Source organism: Chanodichthys erythropterus, chromosome 18 (genome assembly GCF_024489055.1).
Source record: "Chanodichthys erythropterus isolate Z2021 chromosome 18, ASM2448905v1, whole genome shotgun sequence".
Taxonomy (NCBI): domain Eukaryota; kingdom Metazoa; phylum Chordata; class Actinopteri; order Cypriniformes; family Xenocyprididae; genus Chanodichthys; species Chanodichthys erythropterus.
The window spans coordinates 540,626-557,868 of NC_090238.1; the positions used below are offsets into that span (position 1 = coordinate 540,626).

The 17,243-nt window shown below is 39.4% G+C and overlaps 1 protein-coding gene across 1 annotated transcript in view; it reads right to left on the reverse strand.

Annotated features, from left to right (window-relative positions):
- LOC137006925 (peroxidasin) overlaps window positions 1-17,243 on the reverse strand; it is a 100,563-nt gene that overhangs the window by 154 nt on the left and 83,166 nt on the right. The gene's annotated exons all lie outside the window — the stretch shown is intronic.

Consider the following 17,243-nt stretch of genomic DNA (forward strand, 5'->3'; position numbering starts at 1 on the left):
TTAACAAAACAAAAAAATGACTGAAATTAGCACCGAAATCCAGGTGGATTAAGGAACGTCACAATTATTAGCAGTTGCATAAGGCGGCAAACGTAATAAACATGCAGAAATATTACAACAGTTCATTTTAATTTTACCTTCTGTTGACATGACACAAACACACACACACACACACACACACACACACACACACACACACAAAAAAAAGACGAGTGAGATTGCATAAGTAGGTCATGCACAAAAAAAAGATTGATCCATTGATTAAGAGCTGCCATGGTTTCATTTACTGTAAATTGCAGGAGTGATTGAAGATAAGCAGCAGATGTACCGACACACATGTTCCAGTGTGAGGTCTGATAAACATATTCCATAGTTTACTCACAAGAGTAATTTAATTTATAATAATTTACAATAATTTGTGTCGATTCTTGCATTTTGTTTTTTAAGTAAGCTTGACACAACCTTTCACAATACACTTAGATTATTTAATGCTAGGGACTACTCTTTGAGTCTGATAATATTTTTAGAAAATAAAATAACACAAGGCCAAACTGGGAGGCTAATTCTCCATGGGTTCCTTCAGGACAATCATGACCTGTAGTATTTTAGAAAGGCAGTTTTTGATTTATAACTAAAATACAGACTGTGGTTAACATTACTACAAAACATCCCTTGAACTGTAAATACGGACTACAATATCCTTATTCCAACTTACATTTTAAAAAAATGTAAAAAAAAAATGTTTTACCTTTATTAGCTTTTTATTCCTTTAAGCACAGAGAGTTTTGTCATAAATATCTTAAAGGTGATTACATTGATGGTTTTACTGTATGATCTTATGCCACAAGGAAATCAATACTGAAAACAGACTTGTTCTGACACAAAATTAAACTGTGAACACATTACTTTTATATTGCTCTTCAGGTCAATTACTCAATACAATTATTAATTTCAGCTGAACACCTCGTTTGCTCTTCTCTCCTCCTGAGTGCTAATTAAACTCAAACACTAGGAGGCGCTAGAGAGTCAGCATTCAGAAGGCAGCTAGTTTTAAAATGATTCTTTTGGGCTCGGTTTTTTTTGTGTGTGTGTGTGTGTGAACGTTGGCAAACAACATCATAAAGAATCGACTCTTTCATTCATGTCGTCAGTAAGGTGTTCCCGTTTGATTTGAACTTTATTTCAATAAGCATGGATTTAAAGGCCCACTGAAGAGTGTTGGAGTGCGCAGCACAGGAAAACAGGGCGATATATCGAACTGCCCCGCCCCTTTTTTAAAATAGCCAATAGCATTTTGTTTATATCACAGCTCGGCCAGAGCCATTATACTCAGTAAAACATCTGTTTCCTTTTAATATCTAACTGTTTATCCAGGTAAACAATAATCATGTTTATTTTTCATCAAAATGTGTGTGTATCTTATACAAAGAGAACGTTGTCATGTGCAAACATGATTACCTGGTTATTAGGAAATAAAATTTAATTGCAGACAGTTGGAGATTCACTGCCCAAACAAATATCACGCCACATTATAGTTATAGTTATAGTTATGAAGGAGAGCTTTAGCTTCTTCCTCTTCTGTGCAGTTCAGTCTTGCCTTGTGGAATCTACTGCTGTACGTTGGCACGCTTTTGTGTTGAACATGAACATTTATGAATAACGAACGTATATGCTTTCCCGCAATTTCCAGTTAAATCTCACAATTCTGAATGCACTAAATCTACCAAAACACTAAATTCATGTCTCAAATCAACTCATTCTTCCAGAACTCAAAGGTTTTCACCTTATCAGTCATAAAACACAGAGCTAAAAACACTAACATCACGTAGCATTAGACAATGTTTTGTAAGATTTCTTTACAAAACAAGAATAACACTCTCTGTTGTTTATAATTCACTGAGTGTCCTGAGGGCTGCTTCATAAAATAAGATTAGAAAACAAGCCAGGCTTATTTTACTTAGTCAGACTTTTTGTCAGCAAATTCTGTTTCATAAAACAAACTTAAATTAGTTCAAACTCAGTTACCCTGGCAACTTATGCTGGGAAACTAGTCTGGGGTGCATTTCCCAAAGCGAACTATGGTCGCAAGTTCCGTCGTTACCAACAGAGTTCAATGGGACTTGCGACCATGGTTCACCAACGATGCTTTCGGGAAACTCACCCCTGGTCTGGAGCAGGCTAACTGTCAGGCTAAGCTGAGCTCCTCTAACACTGACCAATAGGAAAGCAATGATGTTACAGCTGACTCTCTCACATACAATTTTTTGACTTTATTAACATATACATATATATATATATACACACACACACACACACACACACACATTTATTAAATAGTGCTAAATAAAAAACAAATATTGGACTAAGTAGCATTTGTTTTTTTTATTATTAAAAGGTAAGTATGATGAACCAAAACATTTAAAGAGAAGTAATTTCTTAAAACTCTGAATCATTCTCAGACTTAATACTGACAACAATGGAAGCACTTGGGAGAGAACTGTCAGGAGTCTTATATATCTTAGCACAGAAGAGTACAAGAGGATTAACAAATCATTGTTTTAAGTGTGAAAAATATAGCAAAAGTAACACAGAAATTCAAAATCAATAGATCTGTGACAAGGCCCCTGAAACAATCAGGCCTTCATTTGTAAGCTTTCATTAAGTGATGAGTGATTTTTTTGCTAGACAAAGAGCAGGATAAATACCAAGTGAGTGTTTCAGAGCCAGCAAAAGCTATGAAACGAGTGACAGAGTAAGATGCAGCCTGCAGAAGTGACATGCATGGATGTTGTCCACACTGGAACTACCCACTGTAGTCAAAGCACAATAAAGTCAGCTAGCCTTTTCCAAGGCCCATATTTAATCTATACTCTGGTCTCATATACAGCTATGGAAAAAATTAAGAGACCACTTAACATTGATTCTGAACTTGGAGTGGTCTCTTAATTTTTTCCATAGCTGTATATATATATATATATATATATATATATATATATATATATATGTATATATATATGTGTGTGTGTGTGTGTGTGTGTGTGTGTGTGTGTGTGTGTGTAAAACCTACAGGTTTTCCTTTCTTACTGGCTAAATGTTTTGAGCCCAATATTTAATTAGATTGTTTTTTTGTTTTTTTTTTTACATTTCTCTCTGGTTTTGTTTGGCAGTAGTACTCATTATGGTTATTAGAAGAGCAGAAATTAAGATCAAAAAATAAAAAATTTAAATTAATATGCACAGACTAAATTTTAATTGGTAAGATGAATCTAAACTCAGTAATTGTCCCAAAGTATATTGATTTACCGCATTACAATAGTCCATTTACAGTTACTATCATAAAAAATACACTTACTTGTAGGTTTAAACTTGTACATAAGGCACATTTAATGTCCAACATCAAATATTTTAGCGAAATGTCTATTTTAGAATTATTGCTTCTATTGCATTCCGTCTGTTTAGCGCACATGTGCGCAGCAGCGCTCGTTCAATATGAGGTTTAGCAGCAAAATGGAAATATTTGCATTACTTTCTAACATTTACAGATGGAGAATAAACTTGTGAAAAGTAAGTTATGCACTGAGGAAAACACCATGTCTCAAACGCATAAAATAGCACAAAATGTATGCCGTTTCCTATGGTGGATCGATTTGATCCATGATCGACCTCTAGGGCTGCTTAAGAAAACCGTGCACGCAAAATTATCTTGACTAGGTGAACCTGGATCGAATTAGCGGGACTGCGTGAACTTCAATGACCCTTTATGAAACCGTTTTTGCCCAAACTCATTTGTTAGGTTAATTCAAGTCAGGTTTTGGAGTTTAATCCTCGCTTTTCTTAGCATCTTTTATGAAACAGCCCTCTGGCCTTGCCAATTCTTTGAGGTCAAGTGACCTCTTATGGCTATGTGGAGTATAGCTGGAAGATTGCAGAGTGTGACCTCATTAATGAGGGACAGTGATGTCATTATAATCAGACCGAATCATCCTTTGAGTCACGGTGCGTTCCAAACGGGATATGTCGCCCTCTGAAGGGCACTTCGGAGTGAAAATAATCATGGCTGCCATGTTGAAGGGTTGTTCCTAACCGAAGTGCTCAAAACTGGCCACTTCAAAGGGCCCTTCGGAATGAAGGATTTCAAAGGGTACAACTGATGGACACTTCAGGCCCCCATGATCCTTTGCACAGGGAAGTTGTTTGATGTCACAGAATGGGTACAGGAGGCTCGGAGTTCGATTTTACCTATAAATGTATTTATAGTATTTTTCTACACTACTGTAAAATTTATATGAGTTAGATTTGGTACATTATTATGGTGAAAATGACATTGTACTTCAACAAAAAATCTTTACAGCTCCCTTTATCAGTCCATTCAAATGTTTCAAATACATAGACGCAATATACAATATGGTGCGATAAACCAAAAATAAATAAATATATAAACTAACGTTAAATAAAAGGCGCAGCTTGCACAATCTATCCTCCTTAATTGTTTTGTTAAGATGACGCAGAAGTGCGTTCCAAAAAAAGAGTTTTTGTGACCCCTACACCCTTCATCCCTTCGAAGCTCTCACTCCGGAGGGTAAACCCTCTAAAGGGATTATGGCATAGGGATGAGCCCTTCCGAATGGAGCTAAGTTGAGTCTCTCAACTTGTCAATTTCTCTGCCTAACTCTTCCCTAAGCTGGGCTTGGACACATTTGGAATCATGTAGCTGTCGCTTAAACATTTCCGCTTGTTCATGAGTATCAGCATAAAGCCTTCTCTCCACTTCTAGGTCAGATCTCAAACTAGAAATTTCATACACTGCAGCTCTTAATTCTGCCTTTACTTCAGTTTTGCTTGTTTTCCCAGCATTTAACTCATCTGCCTTAGCCGATAATTCTTGTCAAGTTTGTGCCAGCTCTATTGGCAGAGTGGCAGTATCCACATCTTGGTGGTCTACTACAGAAGGGGGACGTGAGCGTCCTTCCTTAAGTTCCCTGAGCTCTTTTTTAGCTTCTAGGTACTTATCATTTAGCTTTCTAGCTTCAGCTTCCTGATCATGGACAATACATTGCAAGTCCTCTTTTTCTGCTGACAGACTATCAGCTTCAGCCCTTAGCCGGTCATTTTCTTTACGCAGCTCAGCAATCTCACTCTTAAGGTCCTCTATCCTCAAATCTCTATCTTTTATATGATCCCGGGCAATGTTTACTTTATCAACAGCTTGCGCTAGCTGGGCAGCCCAGTTTAACGCTAAACTAGAGAGCAGTTTAATCAGCTTGTCACCCTTTGGGGCTTTGATTGCTGTTTCAGATACTAGCTCTTCTGTTTTCTGGCTAATTTCATCATAGTCTAGACCATGAAGTGTTTCTACGTACCCTGGATTAACGCCACTGGTAAGGTCTACTACCAGCTGTTCAGGCGTGGTTAATTCAGCCATTTGGTTATGCTATGTTACACTCAGCTGCCTTTAAAAGTATAGATAACCCCTGTTACAACAGGTCACACAAAAAAGCAAGGGGTACGATGCTAGCTTTGAATCGTCAGTGGGTGTTGACCTCTTCCGACAGGTTTCACAAAGAAACAACAATGCAATATTATAGACTTATTAGGTACATACGCCCTATGCTATGCTTAGCAACAATATGGCAAACGCTCACAAGTTACAGTGTTTGCCGAGGCTATGTTTTCCTGACAAAGAAAATTTTTTGTTATTGCTAGCTTTTAGGTAGTCGGTGGGTTTTGCCCTCTTCCGACAAGTTTCACAAAGAAACAATAAAGCAATATTATAGGCTTACTAGGTACATATGCCCTATGCTATACTTAATAACAATTAAATGGCCAATACTCAAGAGTTAAAGTCTGCCAATGCTGCCTGTTCCTGATACAGGATAAATTACCAGATCTTTGCCAACACACAATGATCCACAGACTAGCCAAACTCTGTACTTGCCAAACAAATCTTATCCGTACACAGTACTGTAAATGTGAGAAAACTATCAATCAGGTCTGGAGGGAACAACAAACTGATAATAGATTCTGGTGTCGGAGCTGGTAAGCTGAACTGAAACTTGGTTTCCTTTTAAAGCTTTACTCTCCTTATCTTTCTGTGTTTTCAGTTGTATTGACAAAACACAAGGCTCATTTCAATCTAAGCTCGCCTCACACGGGACGCACCAAAAATGTAGTGATTTTGGATTAGTCTCACAGGAGGGCACCACAAATGTAGTGATTTTTGGTCTTAAATATTAATATTAATATTTTGTATTAATATCAATATTGAGTCAGATGATTCCTTCCAATATTTCGGGGCACCAGTCAGGAATCTCACCTTGACAATAAAGAACAATCATGAAAGATTGTTAACTGAATTAATATTTTATAAATTGGAGGAAGTTTATCATCTGACCAATCTGAAGGATTTAGTGAGATTCGGGCGAGCTTGTAGAGCCTCTGATTGTCAACACAAGAATGACACAGTTTGCAATAAAATGAATTTATTAATAAAAAGATATACAAGAGTAAAATATCACACTCACTAAATACTACGAAGGAAAATGACTAAACTACTAAGGAAAAATGAGTAAACTACTAAGAAAATTGAATCAATAATCAAACAGAAACTACAAACTACAACACAAATGGATGTTAACAAAACTGAATGCCAAGTAGATGAGCAACGGATTGGACGAAGCAATGAATGGGTAATTAGCAGTCTATGAGGGAGTCAATTGTGGTCTTTCTGGATGCTTGTATTGAAAATAAGTAAATAAGCATTTACTCTGAATACAGATAACGTGTCTAATGTATCTATCTGTGTACGCTGACCCTAGACAAACAGTCTCTACACAAATAGCAATATCATTTAGCAACAACCTAATGCCAAGGCTTTTGGAAAAGGTTTGGTTAGCTTATATTTACGTTTCATTTGGTCGGGTGATCAGTCCGGGAATGGGAAACGTTGTCCACTGGTATCCTTCCGTGTGCAGTGGGAGACTGGATTGCTTTCCAACAGCTGCAGAGCTGCTCTGAGTGCTGGAGGTCTTTGTGTAATCCAGAGAACTGTAGGTCAGATGGTGGTGAGTCCGTAGGATCTTATGGAGGTTGGAGGTACTTGGGTTATGCAGGTCAGGAGTCAAAGTCCTCTGCAGAAGCACTTTGGCTGCTTGATCCGTGCGGTGAAAGGTTTACTCGCAAGAGTCTCACCTCGGTCGTGCTGTTGTTCTTCCCTCGTCAGGTCAGAAACTCAGAACAAAGGTCTGTTCACTTGGGAAAACTTTTATTCCTTCTCGTTGGGGAACGGGATTACTAATCCCACCTTTCCTGATGTGGTGATGTAATTGGGTCACAGCATTCCAGGTGTCCGTCCCTTAACATGCCCACCTTTCATCCTGTGAAACTTGTTGTATTGTTCCCAAATACACAGTTAAATAAGACAATGTCTTTAGGACCTTGGAAATGCTTTATTTCTTTTCAAACCTTTCTCAAAGTCCTTGTGGCAGTGTTCTGAACTCGTAGAGTCCAAACTTGATGTGAATTGGTTGAGGTATCACACTTCTGTCTCAGTGGGTGTAGTTGCATTGGCTTTTATTCCAGGTGTGGTTTCTACTGTGTGTGCATAGTTTCCTGGATGAGTACAAGGACACATAGGACATGTTCCTTACAGTATTCCTGTCCATTTTTGGTGATTTCAAGCCAATATGTTTAGAAAATGTCTTCCTTTCAGAGCATTTCTTTGTTCTTGCTGTGCTCTAGCCAGAACCGGTTTGGCAGCCCTAGGAGTCCATGGTCATTCGCACCTTGAACTAAGTGAACAAAGGCAACTCGTGATGAGATTAGCCTATCATCAATGGGCCGTTGATGTCATCTTTCCTGTCTTCCACCTTTGGCAGTCCTGATTACAATAGTCGTTTACTTGATGTTGATTAATCAAAGTGGGACAAAAGAAGTCTGTTGTGAAGCTCTGGTGCCATCACGTCTGTTGTTCACTACATGCGTATTTTTAATCCCACTGCCGCTGATTTTACTGCCATTTCCAAAATGGTGGAGCATTGTTAAGCAGCGATGCCATCATGGAGGAGTCTCTCGCGACTCATCTTGCACCAACTTCAGCTCCGTCCTGCAAGTTGTAGCCTGTTACAACCCTTTGTTTCTTTCTCTCTTTTCTTTTGGAAGTGTTTGTGTCCAGGGATGGTGCTGATTAGCTTCTCCAGGCTAATTACTGGCCCATCTGGATTGGTGCAGTAGTGCACTGTTTGGTATCATGACCCTATCGTCTGTTTAACAACATTGATTTGGACTCCCCTTTTAAGTCTGTTTGATTGGGCTAGTAAATAGTTTGTACATCATTGTACATTTTATGGGGTTTGGTAAAGTAAGAAGTTGGATGCCATCATTGTTTGTTGTAAAACTTTTTGATCTCTGTTTCTGGCTAGGGAGTTAGGTTATGTTTATTTTATTTTGGTTAGGGTTTAGGTAAGAGGTTTTATTTAAACTTTTATTTGTTGTTTGGCCAGTTCAGCTTCCGAAGTAAATTCTTCTAGTTTGATTGCTGTATTTTTGTTCAAGTCATTAAAACCATCAAAAGATCCTCTGCTTCCACTCTCTCATTTCATTTGTGTCCTTTACCCCTAGACAGGGCGAAACACGGCCCCTGCTGTCTTCCAATCCATGTAGTGTCACTTCCGCTTTAGTCAGAAAATCCTACATGTCCGCTGGTCAAGCGGCCATGGCCATCCATACAGTGGCCATGCTCCAGGCCTACCAAGCGGATGTGCTTACGGAACTGGATGAGGGTGATGGCTTAGCTGCTGATGCAGTTAAGGAGCTCAGGCGGCTATTGACTTGTGATCCAAAGCACACTGCCCAACAGGTTGTTCCATGGTGGGAATGGCTGTAGTGAAGCACCATCTTTGACTGACTCTTACTGATATTAAAGAGAGGGATAAAACCTTCATTTTAGATGCTCCTCTGTCACAAGAAGGCCTGTTTGGGGAAGCTGTCACTACTGTGGAGGTTAAGTTTCGCACTGCTAAACAGCAGTCTGCGGCCTCATTCCACACAGGGCCAGAGTGACCAAACAACTGACACAAAGTGCTATTTCACGCTCGAGTTCTCTACAGTGCCATGTTGCACCTCAAACTGTTCTTATCTCTTCTGAGAGGCTTCCATGTGCTGGTCAGGATGGACAGCATGTCTGTGGTTTCTTACCTGAATCACCAAGGAGGTTTGTGCTCTTGTTCACAGTGTAGGCTGGCAAGGCAGATCCTTCTTTGGGCGCAGACCGTATTTCTGTCAATCAGAGCGGTTCACATTCTGGTTCCCCTGATTCTGAGGGTGAAGTGAAGGTTTATGTTGACCGTACACCCCAGTGGTGTAAGTCTGATCAGCTGTTTGTGTGTTTTGGTGGTCGAAACAGAGGAGTGGCTGTTGTCCAAACAGTCTCCAAGCAGTCTCTTTAGGTGACTGATGCTATTTCTGCAGCCTGTAAGGTGCATGGCTTAAATTCACCTATGTGCTCATTCTGCTGAAGGAATTGCTTCATCTCGGGCTCGGTTTAATGGCTCTTCCTTGGAATATATTTGTGTTGCGTCAGGGTGGTCCTCTCCGCACACTTTTATCTGGTTTTATGGTCTGGAGGTGGGGAGGGCACCTGGCTCCCATGTCTTGACTGTTTAAGCACAATGCTGTCCTCGGTCTTCCAGATAATCCCACCATGTAGTGGAAGGCGTTATGGTATACTGTCCCAGAGTGACGAAGCGTTGAGTGAACCTATAAAAGGTAATGTCTCAATTACGTATATAATAGGGAATGAGATCCTGTATCGTCTACTTTGCGAGTGCTTCTTCATAATGGAAAATCTGAATTGAGATGGTGCAAGCACGCTCTTATGAGGCATACATGACGTATTCATTAGAGGACAGTGAATTGATTTGATGGTATGGGGCTTCAGACAATCGTCACATTGGAGGTGTTCCCTTAGCATTAGCTACGCAGCGTCTCGCTCCCTATTTCGGGAACCATGGTTACATACGTAACCGAAACTTTTTACTTTTCTCTGTGACATTTTCTTTTAATGTGTCGACAGTACCATGATAAGACAAGGCTAAAATAAATACAATTCTTGTACAGCCAACATTTTATATTTGTTATCCCCAGTCACTCTCTTTCTTTAGGGAAAATTTAAATGTGAGATTCTGAAAATGAGATCAAAATTTAGTGGGATTGGTCGAATCTGGAAGAAAAGCATTCTAAGTGGATAATGGTTGAACACAGAGTGAATTTTAAACGAGAGCGGGTGGTTGTGGAATAGAACCAGGAGCAGGCGGGAGCAAGATGACAAAAAGTCCCATGCAGAGCTCTACTTTCATATATCAAAGATTTTCACGATTGGTAAGCATAAAATAAGTTAAAGCTTTACTTATTTGTGTGGATTCAGTATACAGGAGTCTGTGTACTAGAAACAACATCAAAATAGCTTGAAATGTTGTTCAGTGTGACAGCATGTCCTGCGGGCGGCATTACATGCTACTGTAACTCCATCGAAAACTACTTTGAAAAGCACTTTTACAGTTGTATTATAATTATTATACAAAACTGTTTTTATCACCACATATTAATTGAGACAAAACAGATTATTTGTTCTTTTAAAAATCAACTTTCTCATAATACAATCATTGTATTGACTTAAACAACTATTGTATTAGAATTTGTATCCAACAGAGACAACATATATAATATACACTTTCCCCAGAATTTTTTACCTAGAATGTTAGTGGTATTTTTTCCACAATGCATCCCTCCCAAAAACTTACTTTTGGCTCTTGTGATGAAAATCCCTGAATATGAAGAAAAAGTTAATTCAAAAATACCAAGCCTTTATCTTTCATCGGCTGAAGAGGTTAGTGTCAGTCTCACAAGAGGTTTCTTCAGCTGTATGATGGTGGGGAAACCTTCATCTAACCCAACCTTACTTAATCTAACCAAATATCATGACATCATGACACTCGTGATTGCATTGGGAAATGCCATGCATGAATTTGGATGAAAAGGATCTGACAAAGGAGTATGAAACTGAAAACCTAATTTCATGTGTTTGAGTCTTTGTGAACAATAAAATGCAAAGTAGCCACTCAATAATAACATAACAATGTTTTTACAGTTAAATTATACAATTATATATAATAATTAATCTATAAATTCAAATTCAATGACTGATCTGAATCAAGCATTATTGGTGGAATCTTGTTTCAGTCTTTTCTACTCAATATGTTTAATAACACATTTATAAATAATATGTAGAAGTAATAATAGAACAACGTAGTAAGAAAGCAAAAGAATGATAGATGGGTGCAGATGGATGCCGTTTCACTGACAGCATGTGTTATGAGCTGACTGTCAGGGGAGAGCTGTAGACTAGTCACGTGATATATGTTACTTATAAAAGGAAATCTTCTAAGAACTACCAGTAGAAGGAGACAGATCACTTAAATATTTAGGTAAAACCATGGAAGTTTATAATATCTGGAGAAACCTATCCATAAGCCAAGTTACAATCATTGTAACTTGCTTGGCTGTCATGTGACCTGCCTTAAAGGATTAGTCCACTTTCAAACATAAAGAAGCATTCAGATCAGGAGATAAAGCATCCTTCAAAACAGCAAGAGCCAAGCTGTCTGTGAAGTGATTATTGTTTTTTTGTGCATATGACCGTTTCGCATTCTTGATGCCACAGGACAGCAGAGACGCACAGAGCCTGTGGCAAGCCATTCAGACCATCACTGACGTCAGCATTCAACACAATAATCCTATCAATAAATTAAATTTGCTTGGCCTCAACTCCATCCATCTGTAATTGGATCCTGGACTTTTTAACCAGAAGACCTCAGTCAGTCCTTGTTGGCCACAACACCTCGAGCACCACGAGGCTGTGTGCTTCTCTTCACGCTGCTGACCCATGACTGCCCTGCCAAGATCAGCTCCAGCCACATCATCAAGTTAGCTGATGACACAACAGTGGTAGGTCTCATCAGCAACAACGATGAAACGCACTACAGAGAGGAAGTGGCACAGCTGGCGGTATGGTGTAGCGCTAGCAACCTGTCCCTCAACGTGGGAAAGACAAAAGAGTTTGTGATGGACTTCAGGAGAAACTCAGTTGATCACCCCCACTGACCATCGACAGCTCGAGTCAGCAGCACTAAATTCCTGGGGGTGCACATCACAGAAGATCTCACCTGGACCACCAACACCACGTCACTCTCCAAGAAGTCACAACAGCGCCTACACTTTCTCCGCCGGCTGTAAAGATCAAGTCTCCCTCCACCCATCCTCAGCACATTCTACAGGGGAACCATTGAGAGTCTGTCTACCAGCTGCATCAATGTCTGGTATGGGAACTGTAGTGCAGCAGACAGCAAGACCCTCCAGCGGACAGTGAACACGGCTGCAAAGATCATCGGTGCCCCTCTTCCCTCCATCCAGGACATTTTCTGCTCACAATGCTCCAGCCAGCTGCTTAACTTACAATGTTTCTCTTTGCTCATGTATATGTGTAGTCGGACTCTCTCAGTAGGTTAGGTGTGTATAGGTTTATACTGTCTGTATTTGGGTAGCACCGTGGTCCTGTGAGGCATGGCATTTCGTCACCACATGTAGTGGAATGACAATAAAGCTCAACTTGACTTGACTTGATAAGTTACCGATTGATTATTTTGCACTCCTGACATAAATTAAGAAATTTCTGTCATGGATCCGTTTTTTATCATAAACAATGGTCAAATATCGAAGATGGAGTCTTAAATCTCTCTAATGATACACAGTCCTGATCAAGTGGGAGTGTGATGTTTTAACATGCAGTGAGTGTTGAACAACAGTAATCTGGGGTCGCCGGCGACGCGGTGCAGGTTGAGGAGCGTGTATGTGAGTGTAATGTCTTACAACCCTTTATTTTGTCTTTTGTCCTGTTTCTTTCTTTGTTTGTGTCTTTTGTAAATACATTGTATAAGAATCTGGGAAGAGTAAAGGGGGTCGCACACCGGACGCGAAGCTCGGCGCCGCGCAGTGTCGCATCTCTGACGCTGCATTCACACGGGGCGTCAGCGCCAACGCTTGACGGAGGGCGTGTCTGAAGCTTGTGCTGACGCAACCGTTATAGTGATTACAGCCAATCACATTACTTTCCGGTGTTGCACGAACGCAGTTGGCTGTTTGCATAGGGCGATCTGATTGGATGACGCTTGCGTTGGCGCTTGAAAAGGTTGAGAAATCTTCAACTTCTGCCGCTTGCAACGCGAGTGAAGCGACGCGACGGAACCCACAATTCAGTTCGGCAAAGCATGACGTCACCCATTCAAAGTAAACGAGAAGCGTTAACGCCGGCGCCCCGTGTGAATGCAGCCTGACAACTCACAGGTATCGCACACCGGCCGCGCACATTATATACGCGCGAGCTCAATTTTAACTCGACTCCTGAGAGAAGAGCTGCACAATGGGAGTGTTTTACGTCAACAGGGAAACGTTACATGCCTATGCTTTAATATTTCGCACTGAGGTTAGTGTACATGGAAAAATGGCAAAGCAAAAGGAAAGAAAATGCTACGTTTATTATACATTTTTAGACTTTATTCAAGCTGTTAAACTAAGAATGTGAAACTAATGTATTTTGCAGCACAGGGTGAAGTCAGTATATACATTAACGACGATTTGAGAGAAATATAATATACATTTAATGTAAAACAATGTACATGGCGCTCTGTGGCGCGGCAGGATTTTAAAAAACTTCCTGAGTCGTTGCTGGGCGCCGTGGACAGGCGCCGAATGTCGCCGCCGGTGTGCGTACTCTCATAGAAAACAATGCGTTCGAATTTTAAAGACGTGGCGCGGCGCCGAGCTACGCATCCTTAAGGAGTTTGACGGCATTTTGTTCACTCACTTATGTTTTGTTTTTGGATGGGTAGGTATGGAAGTTGATTGTAGTAGATTGCTTTTCTTTAATTTTTTTTTTTGTTAGGTTAGTAAGTGCTGCGATCTGTATAGACATTTTGTTTGTTGTTTTGGCCTGGTCAGCTCCTGAAGCAAATTTTCCTATTTATATGTTTGATTGCGGTACTCTTGTTTATATAATTAAAACCCTTCGTTAAAAAATATTGTTTGGGCAATACTGAAAAATAATAATAGGTAACTAATTACTTATATTTACAAATATGGATTATTGTAATGCAATGATGCATACAATGATGATTGAGAGATGTACAAATAAACGTTCCTCAAAAGCCTGATGGATCATAATTGACTGACATTTTAACATGATTTTGTCTTAAAATTATGTGTAGATAATCAAGTAAACCCAAGTTTCTTCAGTCTGTTCAACTTCAGAATCAGAATGAGCTTCATTACCAAGTATGTTTACACACTGTCACATGGAGAAAGAGACAAACACGGAGAATGCTGCTGCTATCGTGCGGAATTAAGCATATTCAGTAATGGATGATTTACCTTGTTGAATGTTGTAAAGTTGTTCATTGATTAGGCTTTGTTTACTGTTTGATGAAAGAATCTATTGATTGAGTGACTGGACCTGCTTGATCCCATATAGTTCCTGCCCACTGCAGGGCACCGCCGGGGATCCATTTGGAACCGCTGCGACTGCATCTCAAATATAGCATACACTGCAGCGGGAATCTGCTGCAATCCTCCGCTGAGCCAAAGTAGGGCGATGGATTGACCATGTGACTGGCATACAATGGTGATTGGTTGAAGTGTGGAAGCGAGGCAATTGGATCTGGTGATGAGGCGAATTACACTGCATCCCAATGTGCATACTATCCACTCTATCTGCCCTAAATTACTATTGAAAATTACTAACGTCACATAATATTTAGGATGGATAGTATGCACATGAGACGCAGGCTATAATAATGAGTATCCAGGGATTGTGAACAGAGGGGAGGAGCCGAGGAATGTGGCATGTTCGTGACACACACACAAAAAATTTGTCTTGGAGACAGGAGCTTCCAGTGCAGTAAAGTAAACATAAGCTCCAGTGGCTCAGCAGAGCTTCCCAGCTTCCTCCGGCAGATGAAGTTCAACCCGCCACAGGAGCTGCGGACACAAGTTTACTGTCCTGTTTTCATCTATAACTGTCTGGTTTGGTTCAGCCAGCAAATCAGACGGAAGGAAATTATACTAAAAGGCCTTTTACTTGCTAAAAAAGTTTAAACTATCAATAGAAGGCATGTAAGTAGATTGTGTACAACTGTTTTTTCAGCAAAGTTGTGATCATGTTGATAATTTAGAGGCCTTTCCAATTTCAACTATAGCTATGTTTCCATTACCCTGTTTTTATGTGAAGTATCGCATCAGAAATGAGTGATGGAAATTTCGGGGATTTACACTTGCTTGAGATGGTTTTTGACTTGTGCAAAAAAGAGATAATTGTGAATATTTTATGATACAGAAGGCTTTGTAGGATTAGAGGAAAGTATGAGAATGTATCTTCTGCAAGTGGGTCAACAGCTGCAAGAACCCAAAGCACAGGCGAGCCAACCAGTGACTCACGGTATGTGTTTCTCTTGTTCTTGTTTGTGGAATCTGTTATATTCTTTTTCTCACCGTATCTTGAACAATGGAGCTAATAAAAAAGTAAAGTGTGTGTGAACATGTTTGCCTGTGATATGCATTAATGGAAGCAGTTTCTTGTTGCAGGGATCAGAAAACATGCTTTGTTCAACATGATTACTAAAGATTGACAGCCATTTACTATTGCTGAATGATGCTGGTGGGATTAGTATCAGGGGTTGCAGCAGTGAAATCCACAGAGAAAAAAGCGTTTTTAATAAACTCATAACATAGAAGCACTACACACTTACAAAGCATTATCACAACACAAAGAACAGAGGCAAACTACAGCTTAAATACAGAAGGGAGCTCGTTAACAGAACAGGGAACAGTCATAACTCAATTAACAAACATGACTAACTAGCAAAGGAAACACAGGCAAACGGGAACAAAACTAAAACACAATGACACTAAACATAACCTTAACAACTAGAGTATATGAGGGTATATTACATCTAAACTTCATTCTTTCATCAAGGCAATCAGTAAAAAATACAAGACCAGCTAACAAAAAATATGTTCTATGAACATTTAGCTTGATTTTCTATTATTTCTGAATGTTATTTTCTCTTCATTCTGATAAAACAACCAAGTAGTAATGTTTAAGAAACATTAAATTAACGTGAAACTCAAATGTTCTGGAAAAATGTTCCATGAATGATGTTCTACTGAGAGAACTTAGCCAGAATGTTAGTTCTTAGAATGCTCCATGTTATGTTCCACTTCTGATATGTGGACATCAATGCAAATGGATACAAAATGTTATAATGACCAGCTGGTGTGTGTGTGTGTTTGAACTTTGTTATAGTTTACATGGATAATGCTTGATTTGAAAGGCATGTTAGCTCTGTTACACTTTTTGGTTTGATTATTCTTTTAAATCCAAAATGGCACCTCAGCAATCTAAATACCCTGCCATTCTAGACAGTGCAGTGCTTTGTATTCTCTTTTTTAATCTTTTATCTTTTATCATTTGTTATGCAATTCTGCCTTCTCAAGCCCTTGTGAGAGAATATTCTCACACACAGAAATAATAGTAGATAAAATGTCCACCAGCATAGTCATGTTCACAAACATTTTCACTGTATTTTTTGATCTCACATAAACCTACATGAACTATGAACTAGGCATAGGAATGTGTCTAAACAATGTGTAAATGTTTTCCTTTAGCTCAAACAGTAGTGCATGGCACCAACAAAACCATGTTATAGGTTTAATCCAAAGGGAATGCATAACTCAATTAAATGTACATGTACCTTGAATGCAATGGTCCCTTTAGATACATGCCTACCAAATAAAATAAAAAAAACAGTATATTAATAAGGCTTTGTGTTGTTAATTGAAGGTTGATTATAATAGCCTAAAAAGGTGATGCTATTCTTTCATACAGTTACTCACACAGCATCATATCTGTTAGATACATTTATTGTACAGTGTTTTCAAAGTATAAACTGACTGTTGTATTACCTCTAACCCCAGAAACTCTGGGTCTGGTGGCATTAATGAGATGCTTTGACCGGCCTTTAACCACCAGATGGCGATAATGTGCAACATTTTGACAAGATTTGAAAGTGCTGTTTTTGCCATTATTAAGCATAAGCCTAACAACTTCCTGCAAGGGCACAAACTTTCCCTCCTCCTTC